Raw genomic sequence first — 6,488 nt, 5'->3', positions numbered from 1 at the left:
GACCTTGAGCAGTCCTCCTGCCTTGGCCTCCCAGAGTGCTAGGATTACAGGCGTGGGCCACCCTGCCGGCCCTGTCAGGGTTTTTCTAGTTCACTGTTTCTCAGGAAGGCTGAAAGTGGGGATTAGAAAGTAGGGGAGGTGTTTGAACAAGCATGGTGAGTGCTGCAGTTTCATGATGCAAGACAAATTTTAGAATTACACAGTATAGGATTTCATGCTAGACAGAAGTCTTAGTTGAAGGTTCAGAGATCACAGTTGTGAACTAAAATAAAATTTTAAGCTTCACCACCCCTCAACACCGCCTAACCGAATGGATCCCCTCATGGTGGAAGGAATATCCTAATACTAAATTGTCTGCCAGGAGGAGGGAGGTCAGACACTCCTCATCATGTCCCCTTCCTTCTTGGATATAACCTTTGTAACCCATTAACAGGCCTAAGGATAGGCAAGACAAACCTGCAGGTCCTCAATTTACTCAGCGAATGTATGTCCTGTGGCTGATGTGATAAATAACTCCTTATATTAAAACATTCCAAGCCTTTAGCTTCATGTCTTTAACCAATTACAAGCCAAAGAATCTTTAAACCCACCTATAACCTGTAAGTCCCGGCTTTGAGATGTCCCACTTTTTGGATCCAAACCAATGTATGCCTCCCACGTATTGATTTATGACTTTACCTGTCTCCCTGAAATGTATAAAACTGTAACCCAGCCACATCAAGTCCACTTTCTCAAGCCTATCCGGGTCATGGTCCTCGAATTTTGCTCAGAGCTCTTTAAAATTATTTTACAGAGTTTGGCTTTTTCTCCGTTGACACAGTAATTGCCATGCTGTCCTAAAGTGCCTATCAGAATGGAGGTGGATGTGAGGGCGACCTGGCTGTGACATCTGTCACTCCATTGATGGCCAGCGTTGATTCGGGTGATCTGGCTGGCCAGGCGGGTTTCCCCTTCCTCACTGCCCCATATGTGTCCCTGCCGAAACTGCCAGCTTGGTCAAAGAGGACTACCTTCCTGGTTAGAGGAGGACCGTTCTTTGATCAACAGTATACGAGTAGCTGCACTCCCCTGCTAGAATCTCCAAACGAGCTCTCAGAATGGAGGGCGTTTATCAGAAAAGTTCAGGGATGCTCATCTAGTCCAATCCATACACGTTTCACAGGAAAAGAAAGCGAAGTCTTACTGTTTCTAGGACCTAACCTTCCTCCAGGCTCATTCCCTCCAGCTTGCTGGGTGAGAACCACAGCCCTCCCGGCATTCTTCCCTTTTCTCCTACCACTGCCCTGTGCTCTGGCTGAGCTTACCTATTTACCTTACCCACCTCCACCTTTTCGCAGGTACAGTGATTCACAAGAATAAATGCCAGACCCCCTTCCCCTTTCTGATCTTGTGCTGCTACTTCAATCCCACCTTCTCAGGACGTGGGTCCTGAGCCACTGTGGTTCAGGTATGTTGTCAACTACCTGTCACTTTACCAAATAGACCTTGATTCCTGTGACTTTTTTTCTTGTTACTTGTTGCTTTTTGGAGATTTTTACTTCTTCCTTCCATTTCTTCTAGTCCAGCTTCCCCTTTCCTTCCCCTGTAGCTTCTAATGTGTCAGAATCCTGGGTTTCAGCATCGCAGATGGTCGGGTGGAGATTGCCCTCGGTTCTTGGTGTGCTCTTGGCTGAAGAATGACCAGACACACCAAAGTGTCAAGTCCAGACTATTATCCTGGTCCTCTGACCCCTTTCCCAGGAAAATCACCAGCAGGACGTATACAACAGAGTAACTTCAGGGAGCAGTTTCACAAGAGCGGCTCTTTACTGTAGAATAAAACGGGTCTGCCTCTAAAAGTGGAAAGAAACAAACCACTCACTCTTACTCCTGACTTCTCGGATTGTTTCCTTTTATTAGCCAAGTCTGAAGGAGGGCTTTTGGGAGGTATAGGTTGTTATCAAATGATCAACAGATGTCCTCAAAATGCCATCTGCATATAGGAACTCCCACTAAGAAACCCCCCCTGGAGGGGGTGAAGCACAATGCAGATTCAATCTAATGGCATATTAATTACCTATAGGTTACTCTAGGTCACTTTCTAAATCTTAATAAGCCTGGGCTGGGGAATGCCCAGATTGATGAAGCAAGCCCTCCTTCCCCAGGTGCAGCAGCTGCTCAGGACAGGATTAAGGGTGGGGCAGCACCAAAATGGAGTGCCCACCTATCCTCCTTCCTTGGTGGAGCCATTGCTCAAAACAGCACCAAAGCAAGGAACCCTTGTCCCAAAAAGAGCCAGAGATACTATCTACCTAACAAATGTATGATGGGCTTGAAAAAGTCATGACACAAAAAAGGACTGGTGCAGTGGCTCACGCCTGTAATCCTAGCACTGTGGGATGCTGAGGCAACAGGATCACTTGAGTTTAAGAGTTGGAAACCAGCCTGAGCAAGAGCAAGACCCTGTCTCTACTAAAAATAGAAAAAATTAGCCGGCCATGGTGGTGCATGCCTGTGCTCCGAGCTACTCCAGAGGCTGAGGCAGGAGGATCACGTGAGCCTAGGAATTTGAGGTTGCTGTGAGCTAGGCTGACACCTTGGTACTCTAACCTGGGCAATAGAGTGAGACTTTGTCTCAAAAAAAAAAAAAAAAAAAAAGCCAGGCGCGGTGGGTCACGTCTGTAATCCTAGCACTCTGAGAGGCCGAGGCGGGCAGATCACTGAAGGCCAGGAGTTCGAAGTCAGCCTGAGCAAGAGCGAAACCCCCATCTCTACTAAAAATTAGAAAGAAATTATCTGGAAAACTTATATATATATAACTTAATATAAAACTTATATATATGTTTATATAAACTTATATATATAAGTTTTAGCCGGGCATGGTGGCACATGCCTGTAGTCCCAGCTACTTGGGAGGCTGAGGCAGAAGGATTGCTTGAGCCCAGGAGTTTGAGGTTGCTGTGAGCTAGGCTGATGCCACGGCACTCTAGTCCAGGCAACAAAGTGAGAGTCTGTCTCAAAAAAAAAAGAAAAGAAAAAGAAAAACCAGGCATGTTTTTAAACTCTTAAGTACTTAAAATCATACTAGTCTTTTTAGAAGGTTCTGAAATAGGAACAGTCTCACGAAAAAAAGAAGCAAAACTTTTACCTTCTTCGAAAGCAGCTTTAAAAAAATAGTTTGATGTCATCTGCAGCAGGAGAAATTGAGTAATTTCAATTCTGCTCATGTTTCTATCACATCCCCACCCGGCGGACGCTGTTCCCCGCACATCCTGGGATCCGGGGTGCTGCTCACCAGGGCCTGTTCTTATCTAAGAATGACACCCTGATGGAAAACACAGAATGGGAACTGAAATCCACTCGAAGCCACCTCTTCATGTGTGGCTTGTGGTTATGGGGCGATTTACCAAAAGTCCTGTTCCTCCAAGCAATCCTCAAACATGGGCAGGAGAGGACGGAAATGTAAGGTGTGGGAGCTGCAGACAGGTGCTGAAATTGGGGAACACACGGTCTCCACTGAGTGTTTGTTACGAAGGCTCCATGCTGGGATTAATCACCAGGCAACCTGGCCATCAGCCATCGTGTATCATAACTGAAGAAAACTTTAGGACTGAGACAGAAACATTAAGAAAGACACAGTGGGCCGGGCGCGGTGGCTCACCCCTGTCATCCCAGCACTCTGGGAGGCCGAGGCGGGCGGACTGCTCGAGGTCAGGAGTTCGAAACCAGCCTGAGCAAGAGCGAGACCCCGTCTCTGCTATCACTAGAAAGAAATTAATTGGCCAACTAATATATAGAGAAAAAAATTAGCCGGGCATGGTGGTGCATGCCTGTAGTCCCAGCTACTCGGGAGGCTGAGGCAGGAGGATTGCTTGAGCCCAGGAGTTTGAGGTTGCCGTGAGCTAGGCTGATGCCACGGCACTCACTCTAGCCTGGGCAAGAAAGCGAGACTCTGTCTCAAAAAAAAAGAAAAAAAAAAAAAGAAAGACCACAGTGACTATGATTTTTTTAAAAAAAAATCCTCATTGAAAGAATTAACATTTTCTTGCCTGTTTATCCAGGTAGAGCTAGGTAAAAAGGACTCCATCATTTTTCTTTTTAATTTTTAAAATCAACTTTATTAAGGTTTACATCCAGTAAAGACACCGATTTTAGGTGTTCAGTTTGATGAATTTTGACAATTGTATACACCTGTGAACCCGCCCCCCCAATTAAAAAAAAAAACAAACATTTTTTTCAATGCAGAAGGTTCCCTGGTGTCAGTTGTGGTCGACGCCCCCATCCCTAAGCCCAGACAATCACTGGCCTACTTTCTGTCACTAGAGATTTGTTTCATATGACAGAATTTCATAGAGATAGACTCACATAGTGCGTACTTCTTGTCTGCTTTCTTTCTCTTTGCATAACGTTCATCTGTGTTATTGTATGCGTTGCTAGTTCCCTCCATTTTATTGCTAAATACCCTTTTTCGGATCTACCATAATCTGTTTACTCATTTGCCTGTTGAAGGACATTTGGGTTGTTTCCAACTCTTTTGGTTGTTACAAATAAGGCTGCCATGAACATTTGTGTACAAGTCTTTGGACATGTGCTTTCGTTTCTCTTGGGTAAATACTGGGGAGTGGAAGAGCTGGGGTCCTGTGGTAGGGTGTTTCACTGCAAGAGAAACTGCCAACTCCTTTCCCAAAGGGTACCACTGTGCGTTCCCCAAAACAGTTTATCCACATCCTTGCCAACATTTGGTGTTGTCAGTCTTATCTTTCTTTCTTGTTTTTTTTTTTTTAAGAGATGGGGTCTTGGCCGGCTTGGTGGCTCACACCTGTAATCAGAGGAGGGTGAGGCAGGAGGATCCCTTGAGCTCAGAACTTTGAGACTAGCCTGAGCAAGAGTGAGACCCTGTCTCTACTAAAAATAGAAAAATTAGCCGGGCGTGGTGGTGCCTATAGTCCCAGCTATCCAGCAGGTTGAGAAAAATGTTTTTAAGAAAAAAATTGTGTTTGTGCAAATAATGTAATAAGAAAATTATTGATTTTAGTGATAAGACAAAAAGTATATGTTTCTTTTGTCAACAATAACAATGAAAACCTCCGGGAAAAACAAAAAGCTGGACAAAAATGCCATAGTACAAATACAAAGCAAATTAAAACATGACAAATTTTCACCTTCAGTGTAGTATGGGGAAAGAGAGCTTGTTCGTCTCTGAAGCTCAGGAGAAGCTGCACAGGTATAAAGTCACGTTTCATGTTCTTAGGGCTTAGGCACAATCCTTGCTCTGTGGTGAATTATCATAACATCATGAATACCATCGATGAGTTCAACTTTTTAGACAAACCATGCATTTAATCAGGAATATAAGTATATAAACATATAGGTCATCTGGTAAGAGCTGTCAGAAACTAGGAGAAGGAAGGGGATCGATCACGCAGAAGTATGGGCCTAATGTTCCCTTTTCACATGGTTGGTCTTCTTGAGAAACAGTGAATTCATGGTCTGAGATGGTAGCAGCTTTCCACGTCATTTACAATTAAAAGGGAACCCATAAAAGAACTGTGAACACTCATGCCTGTAATCCTAGCTCTCTGGGAGGCTGAGGCAGGCAGATCGCTAAAGGTCAGGAGTTCAAAACCAGCCTGAGCAAGAGCGAGACCCCGTCTCTACTAAAAATAGAAAGAAATTAATTGGCCAACTAAAAACATACATAGAAAAAATTAGCCAGGCATGGTGGCGCATGCCTGTAGTCCCAGCTACTCGGGAGGCTGAGGCAGGAGGGTAGCTTGAGTCCAAGAGTTTGAGGTTGCTGCGAGCTAGGGTGACGCCACGGCACTCTAACCAGGGCAACAGAATAAGACTGTCTCAAAAAAAAAAAAAAAAAAGAACTGTGACCAGACCTGACCCCTCTTGGCGAAGGGGCCCCCAGAAAGACCTTAAAACTGAGTTCCCGGCCATGACAGCAAGTGGGGAGGCTGGACACATCTTGTTACATGCTCTCCCTTTTGGAGTTTACTTTTAAAAATATATATATATATATTTTTTAGAGTTTTTAAATGTTTAGGGCTGGTCGATTCGGCAGGTGAGTTGTTAGTCCGCAGCGGACTGCGACCTTTGGAATTTAGACTAATTGCAGAGAGGACCTGAGGCCGGCGGGGCAAAGGCTGAGTCGCACCTGCAGGCCGGCAGCTTGCTCAGCACATCACTCCACGACAGAACAGGGCTGCTCCACCATCAGCAGACTCGCTTGTCCTGAAACATGCCTTTCTACCCATGCCAAGCCTTTAGGCAAACCTTTATTTCTTTTTTATTATTATTTTATTGTATTTTTTTTAGACGGCGTCTCACTCTGTCACCTGGGCTAGAGTGCCATGGTGTCAGCCTAGCTCACAGCAACCTCAAACTCCTGGGCTCAAGCGATCCTCCTGCCTCAGCCTCCCGAGTAGCTGGGACTACAGGCATGCGCCACCATGCCCGGCTAATTTTTTCTATATATATTAGTTGGCCGATTAATTTCTTTA

The sequence above is a fragment of the Microcebus murinus genome, chromosome 13 (genome assembly GCF_040939455.1).
Source record: "Microcebus murinus isolate Inina chromosome 13, M.murinus_Inina_mat1.0, whole genome shotgun sequence".
In the NCBI taxonomy this organism is placed as follows: domain Eukaryota; kingdom Metazoa; phylum Chordata; class Mammalia; order Primates; family Cheirogaleidae; genus Microcebus; species Microcebus murinus.
This window is presented reverse-complemented; position numbering follows the sequence as displayed.